Genomic DNA, 17999 nt, shown 5'->3' on the forward strand with positions numbered 1-17999 from the left:
CATACAACCTAAAGGCACCAAGTGTGCCAGTACGAGACCCTCGTTAATGAATAAGGGAAACAAGTGTATACTTAAGAGCTCGTTTTTCGTGCTTTACACAACATTATTGGGATCTAACAGACAATAATGCCAAGGAAGGTATAGGGGAAGTTATTAGGGCAATTGTAATGTAAATGAGAAGAATGAAATGTTGGTCAAATGATTACTTGCCGCGGGCAGGAGCCGAACCCGCGACCTTCAAATAACGCGTTCGATGCTCTAAAACTTGAGCTACCACGACAGCTATCCCCCGAACCAATTTATTGGGTATCTATGTCAATTTAAACGTGGGAGTGTCAGTCAGCGCCACTAGTAGCCATTGGGGCGAGTGTGGCGCACTCTTTATGAGCCTGTTTGGCGTCACGTAGCTCGTGAACTTATTAGTAACTGACAGCTGACCAATAGTCTCCCATATACAACCTAAAGGCACCAAGTCTGCCAGTACGAGACCCTCTTTAATGAATAAGGGTAACAAGTGTATACCTAAGTGCTCGTTTTTCGTGTATTACACAATAATTTTGAGATCTAACAGACAATAATGCCAAGCAAGGTATAGGGGAACTTATTAGGCCCATTGTAGTGTAAATGAGAGGAAAGAAAAATGGGCGAAAAGTTAACTTGCCGGGGCAGAATCCGAACCTGCGACCGTCGAATAACGCGTTCGATGCTCTACCACTTTAAGCTACTACGGCAGCTATCCCCACAGCCACTTTATTGGGTATCTATGCATTCAAACGTGGGAGTGTCGGTCAGTGCCGTTAGTACCCATGGCTGCGAGTGTGGCACACTCTTTATGAGCCTGGTTGGCGTCGTGTAGCTCATGAACTTATTACTAACTGGCAGCTGACCAATAGTTTCCCGCACACAACATAAAGGCACCAAGTCTGCAAGTACAAGACCCTCGTTAATGAATAAGGAAAACTAGTGTACACTTAAGGGCTCGTTTTTCGTGTTTTACACAATATTAATGAGATCTAAGACAAATAATGCCAAGGAAGGTATAGGGGAAGTTATTAGGCCAAATGTGACGTAAAAGAGAAGAAAGTAAAGAGAGTGAAAATATAACTTGCCGTGGGCAGGATCCAAACCTGCGACCTTCGAATAACGCGTTCGAAGCCCTACCACTTGAGCTACCACGACAGCTATCCCCCTAGCCACTTTGTTGGGTATCTATGTCAATTTAAACCTGGGAGTGTAAGTCAGCGCCACCAGTAGGCATGGCGGCAAGTGTGGCACACTCTTTATGAGCCTGTTTGGCGTCACTTAGCTCGTGAACGTATTACTAACTGGCAGCTGGCCAATAGTCTTCCGCATACAACCTAAAGGCACCAAGTTTTCCAGTACGAGACCCTAGTTGATGAGTAAGGGAAACAAGTGTATACCTAAGTGCTCGTTTTTTTGTGTATCACACAATAATTTTGAGATCTAACAGACAATAATGCCAAGGAAGGTATAGGGGAACTTATTAGGCCAATTTTAGTGTAAATGAGAGGAAAGAATTGTGGGCGAAACGATAACTTGCCGTGGGCAGGATCCAAACCTGCGACCTTCGAATAACGCGTTCGAAGCCCTACCACTTGAGCTACCACGACAAGCTATACCCCCAGCCACTTTAATGGGTATCTATGTACATTTAAACGTGGGAGTGTCAGCCAGCGCCATTAATAGCCATGGCGTCGAGTGTGGCACAATCTTTATTAGCCAGTTTGGCGTCACGTAGCTCATGAACCTATTACTAACTGGCAGCTGACCAATAGTCTCCCGCACACAACCAAAAGGCACCAAGTCCACCAGTACGAGACCCTCATTAATAAATAAGGGAAACAAGTGTATACTTAAGAGCTCGTTTTGCGTGTTTTACGCAATATAAATGAGATCTAACAGACAATAATGCCAAGGAAGGTAAAGGGGAAGGTAATAGGCCAGTTGTAATGTAAATGAGAAGAAAGAAAAGTGGGTGAACCGATAACTTGCCATGGACAGGACCCGAACCATTCACCTTCGAATAACGCGTTTGATGCCCTACCATTTGAGCTACCACGACAGCTATCCCCCCAGCCTCTTCATTGTGTATCTATGTCAATTTAAACGTGGGAGTGTCAGTCAGCGCCACTAGTAGCCATGGCGGCGAGTGTGGCACAATCTTTATGAGCCTGTTTGGCGTCACGTAGCTCGTGAACTTATTACTAACTGGCGGCTGACCAATAGTCTCCCGTATACGACCTAAAGGCACCAAGCCTGCCAATACGAGACCCTCAATAATGAATAAGGGAAACAAGCGAATACTTAAGCGCTCGTTTTTTGTGTTTTACACAATAATATTTGAATCAAACAGACAATAATGCCAAGGAAGCTATAGGGGAAGTTATTAGGCCACTTGTAATGTAAATGACAAGAAAGAAAAGTGGGTGAAAAAATAACTCTCCGTGGGCAGGATCCGAATACGCGACCTTCGAATAACGTGTTCGATGCTCTACCACTTGAGCTACCACGACAGCTGTCCCCCAAGCCACTTTATTGGGTATCTATGTCAATTTAAACGTGGTAGTGTAAGTCAGCACCACCAGTAGCCATGGCAGCGAGTGTGGCACACACTGTACGAGCCTGTTTGGCGTCACGTAGCTCGTGAACTTTTTACTAACTGGCAGCTGACAAATAGTGTCCCGTATACAACCTCAAGGCACCAAGTCTTCCAATACGAGACCCTGGTTAATGAGTAAGGCAAACAAGTGTATACCTAAGGGCTCATTTTTCGTGTTTTACACAATAATAATGAGATCTGACAGACAATAATGCCAAGGAAGGTATAGGTGAAATTATTAGGCCAAATATGATGTAAATGAGAAGAAAGAAAAGTGGGTGAACAGATAACTTCCCGTCGGCAGGATCTAAACCTGCCACCTTCGAATAACGCGTTCAGTGCTCTACACTTGAGCTACCACGACAGCTATCCCCCCAGCCACTTTATTGGGTATCTATGTCAATTTAAACATGGAAGTGTCAGTCAGCGCCACTTGTAGCCATGGCGTCGAGTGTGGCACACTCTTTATGAGCCTGTCTGGCCTCACGTAGCTCGTGAACTTATTACTAACTGGCAGCTGACCAATAGTCTCCCGTATACAACCTAAAGGCACCACGTCTGCCAGTACGAGACCCTCGTTAATGAATAAGGGGAACAAGTGTATACTTAAAGGCTCGTTTTTCGTGTTTTACGCAATAATAATGAAATCTAACGGACAATAATGCCAAGGAAGTTATAGGCAAAGTTACTAGGCCAATTGTGATGTAAATGAGAAGAAAAAAAGTGGGTGAACAGATAACTTCCCGTGGGCAGGATCTGAGCCTGCGACCTTCGAATAACGCGTTCGATGCTCTACCACTTGAGCTACCGTGACAGCTATCCCCCAGCCACTTTATTGGGTATCTATGTCAATTCAAACGTGGCATTGTAAGTCAGCGCCACTAGTAGAAATGGTGGCGAGTGGGGCACACTCTTTATGAGCCTGTTTGGCGTCACGTAGCTCGTGCACTTATTACTAACTGGCAGCTGACTAATGGTCCCCCGTATACAACCTAAAGGCACCAAGTCTGCCAGTACGAGGCCCTCGTTAATGAATAAGGAAAACAAGTGTATACTTAAGGGTTTGATTTTCGTGATTTACACAATATTAATGAGATCTAATAGACAATATAGCCAAGGAAGGTATAGGGGCAGTTTTTGGGCAAATTGTAATGTAAATGACAAGAAAGAAAAGTGGGTGAAAAAATAACTCTCCGTGGGCAGGATCCGAATCTGCGACCTTCGAATAACGTGTTCGATGCTCTACCACTTGAGCTACCACGACAGCTGTCCCCCAAGCCACTTTATTGGGTATCTATGTCAATTTAAACGTGGTAGTGTAAGTCAGCACCACCAGTAGCCATGGCAGCGAGTGTGGCACACTCTTTATGAGCCTGTTTGGCATCACGTAGCTCGTGGACTTATTACTAACCGACAGCTGACCAATAGTCCCTCGTATACAACCTAAAGGCACCAAGTCTGCCAGTACTAGACCCTCGTTAATGAATAAGGGAAACAAGTGTATACTTAAGGGCTCGTTTTTCGTGTTTTACACAATAATATTGAGATCTAACAGACCATAACGCCAAGGAAGGTATAGGGGAAGTTATTAGGCCAAATGTGATGTAATTGAGAAGAAAGAAAAGTGGGTGAACAGATAACTTTCCGTGGGCAGGATCTGAACCTGCCAACTTCGAATAACGCGTTCGATGCTCTACTCTTGAGTTACTACGACAGCTATCCCCCCAGCCACTTCACTGGGTATCTATGTCAATTTAAACGTGGGAGTGTCAGTCAGCTCCACTAGCAGCCTTGGCGGCGAGTGTGGCACACACTGTACGAGCCTGTTTGGCGTCACGTAGCTCGTGAACTTATTAGTAACTGACAGCTGACCAATAGGCTCCCGCATACAAGTTAAAGGCACAGAGTCTGCCACTACGAGACCCTCAATAATGAATAAGGGAAACAAGTGTATACTTAAGGGCTCGTTTTTCGTGTTTAACACATTAATAATGAGATTTAACAGACAATAATGCCAAGGAAGGTATAGGTGAAGTTATTAGGCCAAATATGATGTAAATGAGAAGAAAGAAAAGTGGGTGAACAGATAACTTCCCGTGGGCAGGATCTAAACCTGCCACCTTCGAATAACGCGTTCAGTGCTCTACACTTGAGCTACCACGACAGCTATCCCCCCAGCCACTTTATTGGGTATCTATGTCAATTTAAACATGGAAGTGTCAGTCAGCGCCACTAGTAGCCATGGCGTCGAGTGTGGCACACTCTTTATGAGCCTGTCTGGCCTCACGTAGCTCGTGAACTTATTACTAACTGGCAGCTGACCAATAGCCTCCCGTATACAACCTAAACGCACCAAGTGTGCCAGTACGAGACCCTCGTTAATGAATAAGGGAAACGAGTGTATACTTAAGGGCTCATTTTTCGTGCTTTACACAACATCATTGGGATCTAACAGACAATATAGCCAAGGAAGGTATAGGGGAAGTTATTACGCCAATTGTAATGTAAATGAGAAGAAAGAAATCTTGGTGAAATGATAAATTGCCGCGGGCAGGATCCGAACCTGCGACCTTCAAATAACGCGTTCGATGCCCTACCACTTGAGCTACCACGAGAGCTACCCCCCAGCCACTTTATTGGGTATCTATGTCAGTTTAAATGTAGGAGTGTCAGTCAGCGCCACTAGTAGCCATGGAGGCGAGTGTGGCACACTCTTTATGAGCCTGTTTGGCGTCACGTAGCTCGTGAACTTATTACTAACTGACAGCTGACCAATAGTCTCCCGTATACAACCTAAAGGCACCAAGTGTGCCAGTACGAGACCCTCGTTAATGAATAAGGGAAACAAGTGTATACATAAGGGCTCGTTTTTTGTGTTTTACACAATATCATTGAGATCTAACAGACAAAAATGCCAAGGGAGGCATAGGGGATGTTATTAGGCCAAATATGATGTAAATGAGAAGAAAGAAAAGTGGGTGAACAGATAACTTCCCGTGGGCAGGATCTAAACCTGCCACCTTCGAATAACGCGTTCAATGCTCTACACTTGAGCTACAACGACAGCTAACCCCCCAGCCACTTTATTGGGTATCTATGTCAATTTAAACATGAAGTGTCAGTCAGCGCCACTAATAGCCATGGCGTAGAGTGTGGCACAATCTTTATGAGCCTGTTTGGCGTCACGTAGCTCGTGAACTTATTACTAACTGGCAGCTGACCAATAGTCTCCCGTATACGACCTAAAGGCACCAAGCCTGCCAATACGAGACCCTCATTAATGAATAAGGGAAACAAGCGAATACTTAAGCGCTCGTTTTTCGTGTTTTACACAATAATATTGAATCAAACAGACAATAATGCCAAGGAAGCTATAGGGGAAGTTATTAGGCCACTTGTATTGTAAATGCGAAGAAAGAAAAGTTGGTGAAAAGATAACTCTCCGTGGGCAGGATCCGAACCTGCGACTTTAGAAGAACGCGTTGGATGCTCTACCACTTGAGCTACCACGACAGCTATCCTCCCAGCCACTTTATTGGGTATCTATGTCAATTCAAACGTGGCATTGTAAGTCAGCGCCACTAGTAGCCATGGCGGCGAGTGTGGCACACATTTTATGAGCCTGTTTGGCGTCACTTAGCTCGTGAACGTATTACTAACTGGCAGCTGACCAATAGTCTCCCGTATACAACCTAAAGGCACCACGTCTGCCAGTACGAGACCCTCGTTAATGAATAAGGGGAACAAGTGTATACTTAAAGGCTCGTTTTTCGTGTTTTACGCAATAATAATGAAATCTAACGGACAATAATGCCAAGGAAGGTATAGGCAAAGTTATTAGGCCAATTATGATGTAAATGAGAAGAAAAAAAGTGGGTGAACAGATAACTTCCCGTGGGCAGGATCCGAGCCTGCGACCTTCGAATAACGCGTTCGATGCTCTACCACTTGAGCTACCGTGACAGCCATCCCCCAGCCACTTTATTGGGTATCTATGTCAATTCAAACGTGGCATTGTAAGTCAGCGCCACTAGTAGGAATGGCGGCGAGTGGGGCACACTCTTTATGAGCCTGTTTGGCGTCACGTAGCTCGTGCACTTATTACTAACTGGCAGAGCTGACTAATGGTCTCCCGTATACAACCTAAAGGCACCAAGTCTGCCAGTACGAGACCCTCGTTAATGAATAAGGAAAACAAGTGTATACTTAAGGGTTCGATTTTCGTGATTTACACAATATTAATGAGATCTAATAGACAATATAGCCAAGGAAGGTATAGGGGCAGTTTTAGGCAAATTGTAATGTAAATGACAAGAAAATAAAAGTGGGTGAAAAAATACCTCTCCGTGGGCAGGATCCGAATCTGCGACCTTCGAATAACGTGTTCGATGCTCTACCACTTGAGCTACCACGACAGCTGTCCCCCCAGCCACTTTATTGGGTATCTATGTCAATTTAAACGTGGTAGTGTAAGTCAGCACCACCAGTAGCCATAGCAGCGAGTGTGGCACACTCTTTATGAGCCTGTTTGGCGTCACGTAGCTCGTGGACTTATTACTAACCGACAGCTGACCAATAGTCCCTCGTATACAACCTAAAGGCACCAAGTCTGCCAGTACTAGACCCTCGTTAATGAATAAGGGAAACAAGTGTATACTTAAGGGCCCGTTTTTCGTGTTTTACACAATAATATTGAGATCTAACAGACCATAATGCCAAGGAAGGTATAGGGGAAGGTATTAGGCCAAATGTGATGTAATTGAGAAGAAAGAAAAGTGGGTGAACAGATAACTTTCCGTGGGCAGGATCTGAACCTGCCAACTTCAAATAACGCGTTCGATGCTCTACTCTTGAGTTACTACGACAGCTATCCCCCCAGCCACTTTACTGGGTATCTATGTCAATTTAAACGTGGGAGTGTCAGTCAGCTCCACTAGCAGCCTTGGCGGCGAGCGTGGCACACACTGTACGAGCCTGTTTGGCGTCACGTAGCTCGTGAACTTATTAGTAACTGACAGCTGACCAATAGGCTCCCGCATACAAGTTAAAGGCACAGAGTCTGCCACTACGAGGCCCTCAATAATGAATAAGGGAAACAAGTGTATACTTAAGGGCTCGTTTTTCGTGTTTAACACATTAATAATGAGATTTAAGAGACAATAATGCCAAGGAAGGTATAGGTGAAGTTATTAGGCCAAATATGATGTAAATGAGAAGAAAGAAAAGTGGGTGAACAGATAACTTCCCGTGGGCAGGATCTAAACCTGCCACCTTCGAATAACGCGTTCAGTGCTCTACACTTGAGCTACCACGACAGCTATCCCCCCAGCCACTTTATTGGGTATCTATGTCAATTTAAACATGGAAGTGTCAGTCAGCGCCACTAGTAGCCATGGCGTCGAGTGTGGCACACTCTTTATGAGCCTGTCTGGCCTCACGTAGCTCGTGAACTTATTACTAACTGGCAGCTGACCAATAACCTCCCGTATACAACCTAAACGCACCAAGTGTGCCAGTACGAGACCCTCGTTATGAATAAGGGAAACGAGTGTATACTTAAGGGCTCATTTTTCGTGCTTTACACAACATCATTGGGATCTAACAGACAATATAGCCAAGGAAGGTATAGGGGAAGTTATTACGCCAATTGTAATGTAAATGAGAAGAAAGAAATGTTGGTGAAAAGATAAATTGCCGCGGGCAGGATCCGAACCTGCGACCTTCAAATAACGCGTTCGATGCCCTACCACTTGAGCTACCACGAGAGCTATACCCCCCGCCACTTTATTGGGTATCTTTGTCAATTTAAATGTAAGAGTGTCAGTCAGCGCCACTAGTAGCCATGGAGGCGAGTGTGGCACACTCTTTATGAGCCTGTTTGGCGTCACGTAGCTCGTGAACTTATTACTAACTGACAGCTGACCAATAGTCTCCCGTATACAACCTGAAGGCACCAAGTGTGCCGGTACGAGACCCTCGTTAATGAATAAGGGAAACAAGTGTATACTTAAGGGCTCGTTTTTTGTGTTTTACACAATATCATTGAGATCTAACAGACAAAAATGCCATGGAAAGCATAGGGGAAGTTATTAGGCCAAATGTGATGTAAATGAGAAGAAAGAAAAGTGGGTGAACAGATAACTTCCCGTGGGCAGGATCTAAACCTGCCACCTTCGAATAACGCGTTCAATGCTCTACACTTGAGCTACAACGACAGCTAACCCCCCAGCCACTTTATTGGGTATCTATGTCAATTTAAACATGAAGTGTTAGTCAGCGCCACTAATAGCCATGGCGTCGAGTGTGGCACACTCTTTATGAGCCTGTTTGGCGTCACGTAGCTCGTGAACCTATTACTAACTGGCAGCTGACCAATAGTCTCCCGTATACGACCTAAAGGCACCAAGCCTGCCAATACGAGACCCTCATTAATGAATAAAGGAAACAAGCGAATACTTAAGCGCTCGTTTTTCGTGTTTTACACAATAATATTTGAATCAAAGAGACAATATTGCCAAGGAAGCTATAGGGGAAGTTATTAGGCCACTTGTATTGTAAATGCGAAGAAAGAAAAGTTGGTGAAAAGATAACTCTCCGTGGGCAGGATCCGAACCTGCGACCTTCGAAGAACGCGTTCGATGCTCTACCACTTGAGCTACCACGACAGCTATCCCCCCAGCCACTTTATTGGGTATCTATGTCAATTTAAACGTGGGAGTGTCGGTCAGCGCCACTAGTAGCCATGGCGGAGAGAGTGGTACACTCTTTATGAGCCTGTTTGGCGTCACGTAGCTCGTGGACTTATTACTAACCGACAGCTGACCAACAGTCCCTGGTATACAACCTAAAGGCACCAAGTCTGCCAGTACTAGACCCTCGTTAATGAATAAGGGAAACAAGTGTATACTTAAGGGCTCGTTTATTGTGTTTTACACAATATTATTGAGATCTAACAGACAATAATGCTAAGGAAGGTATAGAATAGTTATTAGGCCAATTGTAATGTAAATGATAAGACAGAACAGTGCGTGAAAAGATAACTTGCCGTGGGCAGGATCCGAACCTGCGACCTTCGAATAACGCGTTCCATGTGCTACCGCTTGAGCTACCACGACAGCTATGCCCCCAGCCACTTTATTGGGTATCTATGTCAATTCAAACGTGGGAGTGTCGGTCAGCGCCACTAGTAGCCATGGTGGCAAGTTTGGCACACACTTTAAGAGCCTGTTTGGCGTCATGTAGCTCATGAACTTATTACTAACTGGCAGCTGACCAATAGTCTCCCGTATACAACCTAAACGCACCAAGTGTGCCAGTACGAGACCCTCGTTAATGAATAAGGGAAACGAGTGTATACTTAAGGGCTCGTTTTTCGTGTTTTACGCAATAACAATGAGATCTAACAGACAACAATGCCAAGGAGGGTATAGGGAAAGTTATTAGGCCAATTGTAATGTAAATGAGAAGAAGAAAAGGTGGGTGAACAGATAACTTCTCGTGGGCAGGATCTGAACCTGCGACCTTCGAAAAACGCGTTCGATGCTCTACCTCTTGAGCTACCGCGACAGCTATCCCCCCAGCCACTTTATTGGGTATCTATGTCAATTTAAACGTGGGAGTGTCGGTCAGCGCCACTAGTAGCCATGGCGGCAAGTTTGGCACACACTTTAAGAGCCTGGTTGGCGTCACGTAGCTCGTGAACTTATTACTAACTGGCAGCTGACCAATAGTCTCCCGTACACAACCTAAACGCAACAAGTGTACCAGTACGAGACCCTCGTTAATGAATAAGGGAAAGGAGTGTATACTTAAGGGCTCATTTTCCGTGCTTTACACATCATTGGGATCTAACAGACAATATATTCAAGGAAGGTATAGGGGAAGTTATTAGGCCAATTGTAATGTAAATGAGAAGAAAGAAAAGTTGGTGAAAAGATAAATTGCCGCGGGCAGGATCCGAACCTGCGACCTTCAAATAACGCGTTAGATGCCCTACCACTTGAGCTACCACGACAGCTATCCCCCCAGCCACTTTATTGGGTATCTATGTCAATTTAAACGTGGGAGTGTCATTCAGCGCCACTAGTAGCCATGGCGGTGAGTGTGGCACACTCTTTATGAGCCTGTTTGGCGTCACGTAGCTCGTGGACTTATTACTAACCGACAGCTGACCAACAGTCCCTCGTATACAACCTAAAGGCACCAAGTCTGCTAGTACTAGACCCTCGTTAATGAATAAGGAAACAAGTGTATACTGAAGGGCTGCTTTTTGTGTTTTACACAATATTATTGAGATCTAACAGACAATATTGCCAAGGAAGGTATAGGGGAAGTTATTAGGCCAATATTATTGTAAATGAGAAGAAAGAACAGTGCGTGAAAAGATAACTTGCCGCGGGCAGATCTGAACCTGCGACCTTCGAATAACGCGTTCCATGTTCTACCACTTGAGCTACCACGACAGCTATCACCCCAGCCACTTTATTGGGTATCTATCTCAATTTGAACGTAGGAGTGTCGGTCAGCGCCACTAGTAGCCAAGGCGCCGAGTGTCGCACACTCTTTATGAGCCTGTTTGGCGGCACGTAGCTCGTGAACTTATTACTAACTGGCAGCTGACCAATAGTCTTCCGTATACAAGCTAAAGGCACCAAGTCTGCTAGTACGAGAGCCCCATTAATAAATAAGGGAAACAAGTGTATACCTAAGGGCTCGTATTTCGTGTATTACACAATATTAATGTGATCTAACAGACAATAATGTCAAGGAAGGTATAGGGGAAGTTATTAGGCCAATTGTAAAGTAAGTGAGAAGAAAGAAAAGAGAGTGAAAGCATAACTTGCCCTGGGCAGGATCGGAACCTACGACCTTCGAATAACGCGTTCGATTCTCTACCACTTGAGCTACCACGACTGATATCCCCCAGCCACTTTTTTGGGTATCTATGTCAATTCAATTGTGGTAGTGTCAGTCAGCGCCACTAGTAGAAATGGCGGCGAGTGTGGCACACTCTTTATGAGCCTGTTTGGCGTCACGTAGCTTGTGAACTTAATACTAAGAGGCAGCTGACCAATAGTCTCCCTATACAACCTAAAGGGACCAAGTCTGCCAGTACGAGACCCTCCTTATTGAATAAGGGAAACAAGTGTATACTTAAAGGCTCGTGTTTCGTGTTTTACACAATAATAATGAAATCTAACAGACAATAATGCCAAGGAAGGTATAGGCAAAGATATTAGGCATTTTAATGTAAATGAGAAAAAAAAGTGAGTGAACACATAACTTCCCGTGGGCAGGATCTAAACCTGCCACCTTCGAATAACGCGTTCAATGCTCTACACTTGAGCTACAACGACAGCTAACCCCCCAGCCACTTTATTGGGTATCTATGTCAATTTAAACATGAAGTGTCAGTCAGCGCCACTAATAGCCATGGCGTCGAGTGTGGCACACTCTTTATGAGCCTGTTTGGCGTCACGTAGCTCGTGAACTTATTACTAACTGGCAGCTGACCAATAGTCTCCCGTATACGACCTAAAGGCACCAAGCCTGCCAATACGAGACCCTCATTAATGAATAAAGGAAACAAGCGAATACTTAAGCGCTCGTTTTTCGTGTTTTACACAATAATATTTGAATCAAACAGACAATATTGCCAAGGAAGCTATAGGGGAAGTTATTAGGCCACTTGTATTGTAAATGCGAAGAAAGAAAAGTTGGTGAAAATATAACTCTCCGTGGGCAGGATCCGAACTTGCGACCATCGAAGAACGCGTTGGATGCTCTACCACTTGAGCTACCACGACAGCTATCCCCCCAGCCACTTTATTGGGTATCTATGTCAATTTAAAAGTGGGAGTGTCATTCAGCGCCACTAGTAGCCATGGCGGCGAGAGTGGCACACTCTTTATGAGCCTGTTTGGCGTCACGTAGCTCGTGGACTTATTACTAACCGACAGCTGACCAACAGTCCCTGGTATACAACCTAAAGGCACCAAGTCTGCCAGTACTAGACCCTCGTTAATGAATAAGGGAAACAAGTGTATACTTAAGGGCTCGTTGATTGTGTTTTACACAATATTATTGAGATCTAACAGACAATAATGCTAAGGAAGGTATAGAACAGTTATTAGGCCAATTGTAATGTAAATGATAAGACAGAACAGTGCGTGAAAAGATAACTTGCCGTGGGCAGGATCCGAACCTGCGACCTTCGAATAACGTTTTCGATGCTCTACCACTTGAGCTACCACGACAGCTGTCCCCCCAGCCACTTTATTGGATATCTATGTCAATTTAAACGTGGTAGTGTAAGTCAGCACCACCAGTAGCCATGGCAGCGAGTGTGGCACAATCTTTATGGGCCTGTTTGGCGTCACGTAGCTCGTGAACTTATTACTAACCGACAGCTGACCAATAGTCCCTCGTATACAACCTAAAGGCACCAAGTCTGCCAGTACTAGACCCTAGTTATTGAATAAGGGAAACAAGTGTATACTTGAGGGCTCGTTTTTCGTGTTTTACACAATATAATTGAGATATAACAGACAATAATGCCAAAGAAGGTATAGGGGAACTTATTAGGCCAATGGTAATGTAAATGAGAAGGAAGAAAAGTGGGTGAAAAGATAACTTGCCGGGGGCAGGATCCGAACCTGCGACCTTTGAATAACGCGTTAGATGCTCTACCACTTGAGCTACTACGACAACTATTCCCCCAGCCACTTTATTGGGTATCTATGTCAATTCAAACGTGGTATTGTCAGTCAGCGCCACTAGTAGAAATGGCCGCGAGTGAAGCACAATCTTTATGAGCCTGTTTGGCATCACGTAGCTCGTGGGCTTATGAGTAACCGACAGCTGACCAACAGTCCCTCGTATACAATCTAAAGGCACCAAGTCTGCCAGTACTAGACCCTCGTTAATGAATTAGGGAAGCAAGTGTATACTTAAGGGCTCGTTTTTCGTGTTTCACGCAATATCAATGAGATCTAACAGACAACAATGCCAAGGAGGGTATAGGGAAAGTTATTAGGCCAATTGTAATGTAAAGGATAAGAAAGAACAGTGCGTGAAAAGATAACTTGCCGTGGGCAGGATCCGAAGCTGCGACCTTCGAATAACGCGTTCCATGTGCTACCACTTGAGCTACCACGACAGCTATCCACCCCGCCACTTTATTGGTTATCTATGTCAATTCAAACGTGGTATTGTAAGTAAGCGCCACTAGTAGAAATGGCGGCGAGTGGGGCACACTCTTTGTGAGCCTGTTTGGCGTCACGTAGCTCGTGCACTTTTTACTAACTGGCAGCTGACCAGCAGTCCCTCGTATACAACCTAAAGGCACCAAGTCTGCCAGTACGAGACCCTCGGTAATGAATAAGGAAAACAAGTGTATACTTAAGGGTTCGATTTTTGTGATTTACACAATAATAATGAGATCTAATAGACAATAATGCCAAGGAAGGTATAGGGGCAGTTTTTAGGCAAATTGTAATGTAAATGACAAGAAAGAAAAGTGGGTGAACAGATAACTTCCCGTGGGCAGGATTTAAACCTGCCACCTTCGAATAACGCGTTCAATGCTCAACACTTGAGCTACCACGACAGCTATCCCCCCCAGCCACTTTATTGGATATCTATGTCAATTTAAACATGGATGTGTCAGTCAGCGCCACTAGTAGCCATGGCGTCGAGTGTGGCACACTCTTTATGAGCCTGTTTGGCCTCACGTAGCTCGTGAACTTATTACTAACTGGCAGCTGACCAATAGCCTCCCGTATACAACCTAAACGCACCAAGTGTGCCAGTACGAGACCCTTGTTAATGAATAAGGGAAACGAGTGTATTCTTGAGGGCTCATTTTCGTGCTTTACACAACATCATTGGGATCTAACAGACAATATAGCCAAGGAAGGTATAGGGGAAGTTATTACGCCAATTGTAATGTAAATGAGAAGAAAGAAATGTTGGTGAAAAGATAAATTGCCGCGGGCAGGATCCGAACCTGCGACCTTAAAATAACCCGTTCGATGCCCTACCACTTGAGCTACCACGAGAGCTATCCCCCCAGCCACTTTATTGGGTATCTATGTATATTTAAATGTAGGAGTGTCAGTCAGCGCCACTAGTAGCCATGGCGGCGAGTGTGGCACACTCTTTATTAGCCTGTTTGGCGTCACGTAGCTCGTGAACTCATTACTAACTGACAGCTGACCAATAGTCTCCCGTATACAACCTAAAGGCACCAAGTGTGCCAGTACGAGATCCTCGTTTATGAATAAGGGAAACAAGTGTATACTTAAGGGCTCGTTTTTTGTGTTTTACACAATATCATTGAGATCTAACAGACAAAAATGCCAAGGAAGGCATAGGGGAAGTTATTAGGCCAAATATGATGTAAATGAGAAGAAAGAAAAGTGGGTGAACAGATAACTTCCCGTGGGCAGGATATGAACTTGCGACCTTCGAATAACGCGTTAGATGCTCTACCATTTGAGCTACCATGACAGCTATCCCCCCAGCCACTTTATTGGCTATCTATGTCAATTTTAACGTGGGAGTGTCGGGCAGCGCCACTAGTAGCCATGGCGGCAAGTTTGGCACACACTTTATGAGCCTGTTTGGCGTCACGTAGCTCGTGAACCTATTACTAACTGGCAGCTGACCAATAGTCTCCCGTATACGACCTAAAGGCACCAAGTATGCCAATACGAGACCCTCAATTATGAATAAGGGAAACAAGCGAATACTTAAGAGCTCGTTTTTCGTGTTTTACACAATAATATTTGAATCAAACAGACAATAATGCCAAGGAAGCTATAGGGGAAGTTATTAGGCCACTTGTATTGTAAATGCGAAGAAAGAAAAGTTGGTGAAAATATAACTCTCCGTGGGCAGGATCCGAACCTGCGACCTTCGAAGAACGCGTTGGATGCTCTACCACTTGAGCTACCACGACAGCTATCCCCCCAGCCACTTTATTGGGTATCTATGTCAATTTAAACGTGGGAGTGTCATTCAGCGCCACTAGTAGCCATGGCGGAGAGAGTGGTACACTCTTTATGAGCCTGTTTGGCGTCACGTAGCTCGTGGACTTATTACTAACCGACAGCTGACCAACAGTCCCTGGTATACAACCTAAAGGCACCAAGTCTGCCAGTACTAGACCCTCGTTAATGAATAAGGGAAACAAGTGTATACTTAAGGGCTCGTTTATTGTGTTTTACACAATATTATTGAGATCTAACAGACAATAATGCTAAGGAAGGTATAGAATAGTTATTAGGCCAATTGTAATGTAAATGATAAGACAGAACAGTGCGTGAAAAGATAACTTGCCGTGGGCAGGATCCGAACCTGCGACCTTCGAATAACGCGTTCCATGTGCTACCACTTGAGCTTACACGACAGCTATGCCCCCAGCCACTTTTTTGGGTATCTATGTCAATTCAAACGTGGTATTGTAAGTCAGCGCCACGAGTAGAAATGGCGGCGAGTGGGGCACACTCTTTATAAGCCTGTTTGGCGTCACGTAGCTCGTGAACGTATTACTAACTGGCAGCTGACCAATAGTCTCCCGTATACAACCTAAAGGCACCAAGTCTGCCAGTACGAGACCCTCGTTAATGAATAAGGGAAACAAGTGTATACTTAAGGGTTCGATTTTCGTGATTTACACAATATTATTGAGATCTAACAGACAATAATGCCAAGCAAGGTATAGGGGCAGTTTTTAGGCAAATTGTAATGTAAATGACAAGAAAGAAAAGTGGGTGAAAAAATAACTCTCCGTGGGCAGGATCCGAATCTGCGACCTTCGAATAACGTTTTCGATGCTCTACCACTTGAGCTACCACGACAGCTGTTCCCCCAGCCACTTTATTGGGTATCTATGTCGATTTAAACGTGGTAGTGTAAGTCAGCACCACCAGTAGCCTTGGCAGCGAGTGTGGCACAATCTTTATGGGCCTGTTTGGCGTCACGTAGCTCGTGAACTTATTACTAACCGACAGCTGACCAATAGTCCCTCGTATACAACCTAAAGGCACCAAGTCTGCCAGTACTAGACCCTAGTTATTGAATAAGGGAAACAAGTGTATACTTGAGGGCTCGTTTTTCGTGTTTTACACAATATAATTGAGATATAACAGACAATAATGCCAAAGAAGGTATAGGGGAACTTATTAGGCCAATTGTAATGTAAATGAGAAGGAAGAAAAGTGGGTGAAAAGATAACTTGCCGGGGGCAGGATCCGAACCTGCGACCTTTGAATAACGCGTTAGATGCTCTACCACTTGAGCTACTACGACAGCTATTCCCCCAGCCACTTTATTGGGTATCTATGTCAATTCAAACGTGGTATTGTCAGTCAGCGCCACTAGTAGAAATGGCGGCGAGTGAAGCACAATCTTTATGAGCCTGTTTGGCGTCACGTAGCACGTGGGCTTATGAGTAACCGACAGCTGACCAACAGTCCCTCGTATACAATCTAAAGGCACAAGTCTGCCAGTACTAGACCCTCGTTAATGAATAAGGGAAGCAAGTGTATACTTAAGGGCTCGTTTTTCGTGTTTTACACAATAATACAGAGATCTAACAGACGATAATGCCAAGGAAGGTATAGGGGAAGTTATTAGGCCAAATGTGATGTAAATGAGAAGAAAGAAAAGTGGGTGAACAGATAACTTTCCGTGGGCCGGATCTGAACCTGCCAACTTCGAATAACGCGTTCGATGCTCTACTCTTGAGTTACTACGACAGCTATCCCCCCAGCCACTTTACTGGGTATCTATGTCAATTTAAACGTGGGAGTGTCATTCAGCGCCACTAGAAGCCGTGGCGGCGAGTGTGGCACACTCTTTATGAGCCTGTTTGGCGTCACGTAGCTCGTGGACTTATGAGTAACCGACAGCTGACCAACAGTCCCTCGTATACAATCTAAACGCACCAAGTCTGCCAGTACTAGACCCTCGTTAATGAATTAGGGAAACAAGTGTATACATAAAGGCTCGTTTTTCGTGTTTCACGCAATAACAATGAGATCTAACAGACAACAATGCCAAGGAAAGTATAGGGAAAGTTTTAGGCCAATTGTAATGTAAATGAGACGAAAAAAAGGTGGGTGAACAGATAACTTTTCGTGGGCAGGATCTGAACCTGTGACCTTCGAATAACGCGTTCGATGCTCTACCACTTGAGCTACCGCGACAGCTATCCCCCCAGCCACTATATTGGGTATCTATGTCAATTTAAACGTGGGAGTGTCAGTCAGCGCCACTAGTAGAAATGGCGGCGAGTGTGGCACACTCTTTATGAGCCTGTTTGGCGTCACGTAGCTTGTGAACTTATTACTAACAGGCAGCTGACCAATAGTCT

This window comes from Rhipicephalus microplus, chromosome 2 (assembly GCF_043290135.1).
Source record: "Rhipicephalus microplus isolate Deutch F79 chromosome 2, USDA_Rmic, whole genome shotgun sequence".
NCBI classification, from domain to species: Eukaryota; Metazoa; Arthropoda; class Arachnida; order Ixodida; family Ixodidae; genus Rhipicephalus; species Rhipicephalus microplus.